The sequence below is a fragment of the Triticum aestivum genome, unplaced genomic scaffold, assembly GCF_018294505.1.
Source record: "Triticum aestivum cultivar Chinese Spring unplaced genomic scaffold, IWGSC CS RefSeq v2.1 scaffold127331, whole genome shotgun sequence".
Taxonomy (NCBI): Eukaryota; Viridiplantae; Streptophyta; class Magnoliopsida; order Poales; family Poaceae; genus Triticum; species Triticum aestivum.
The window spans coordinates 1-1,343 of record NW_025273436.1 but is presented as its reverse complement, the minus strand read 5'-3'; the positions used below and the strand labels follow the sequence as shown (position 1 = coordinate 1,343).

The following is a 1,343-nucleotide window of genomic DNA, read 5'->3' as shown; positions in this document are numbered from 1 at the left end:
ACGTTTACGGTAAGTTTTAGCTCGCTGCTCATTATTCACGCGTCTAGCGGCGGCAAGCGTGTTCTGAAAGGGGTCGAAACCATGGTAAATAGGCACTGGTGCAGTTGAACCGTGGTAAAACTCGTCTCCGTAGTTGAGCGGGAGCGGCCAAAGGAATGTGCAATCGTGTGTGTAGTGGAGCTGGGAGGGGCAAGCATAAGGGACGAAGACGGGGGTAACATGTTGGATGCGATCATACCAGCACTAAAGCACCGGATCCCATCAGAACTCCGAAGTTAAGCGTGCTTGGGCGAGAGTAGTACTAGGATGGGTGACCTCCTGGGAAGTCCTCGTGTTGCATTCCCTTTTTAATTTTTTTGCACCGCGTGCAAAATAAAACGCACGAGCGCGACGTATGTTTAGCACGTTTTATTATTTTGCACGTTTACGGTAAGTTTTAGCTCGCTGCTCATTATTCACGCGTCTAGCGGCGGCAAGCGTGTTCTGAAAGGGGTCGAAACATGGTAAATAGGCACTGGTGCAGTTGAACCGTGGTAAAACTCGTCTCCGTAGTTGAGCGGGAGCGGCCAAAGGAATGTGCAATCGTGTGTGTAGTGTAGCTGGGAGGGGCAAGCATAAGGGACGAAGACGAGGGTAACATGTCGGATGCGATCATACCAGCACTAAAGCACCGGATCCCATCAGAACTCCGAAGTTAAGCGCGCTTGGGCGAGAGTAGTACTAGGATGGGTGACCTCCTGGGAAGTCCTCGTGTTGCATTCCCTTTTTAATTTTTTTGCACCGCGTGCAAAATAAAACGCACGAGCGCGACGTATGTTTAGCACGTTTTATTATTTTGCACGTTTACGGTAAGTTTTAGCTCGCTGCTCATTATTCACGCGTCTAGCGGCGGCAAGCGTGTTCTGAAAGGGGTCGAAACCATGGTAAATAGGCACTGGTGCAGTTGAACCGTGGTAAAACTCGTCTCCGTAGTTGAGCGGGAGCGGCCAAAGGAATGTGCAATCGTGTGTGTAGTGGAGCTGGGAGGGGCAAGCATAAGGGACGAAGACGGGGGTAACATGTCGGATGCGATCATACCAGCACTAAAGCACGGGATCCCATCAGAACTCCGAAGTTAAGCGTGCTTGGGCGAGAGTAGTACTAGGATGGGTGACCTCCTGGGAAGTCCTCGTGTTGCATTCCCTTTTTAATTTTTTTGCACCGCGTGCAAAACAAAACGCACGAGCGCGACGTATGTTTAGCACGTTTTATTATTTTGCACGTTTACGGTAAGTTTTAGCTCGCTGCTCATTATTCACGCGTCTAGCGGCGGCAAGCGTGTTCTGAAAGGGGTCGAAACCATG

At 50.4% G+C, this 1,343-nt stretch overlaps 3 non-coding genes across 3 annotated transcripts; all 3 read left to right on the top strand.

Moving 5' to 3' along the window:
- Nucleotides 1-224: 224 nt before the first annotated feature.
- Nucleotides 225-343, top strand: LOC123178257 (5S ribosomal RNA). The gene has a single exon (XR_006489433.1). It is a non-coding gene; the product is annotated as a 5S ribosomal RNA (ribosomal RNA).
- A 300-nt stretch (nucleotides 344-643) lies between these two features.
- Nucleotides 644-762, top strand: LOC123178259 (5S ribosomal RNA). Its single transcript, XR_006489435.1, has one exon. It is a non-coding gene; the product is annotated as a 5S ribosomal RNA (ribosomal RNA).
- A 301-nt stretch (nucleotides 763-1,063) lies between these two features.
- On the top strand, nucleotides 1,064-1,182 carry LOC123178258 (5S ribosomal RNA). The gene has a single exon (XR_006489434.1). It is a non-coding gene; the product is annotated as a 5S ribosomal RNA (ribosomal RNA).
- The last annotated feature ends 161 nt before the right edge of the window (nucleotides 1,183-1,343 follow it).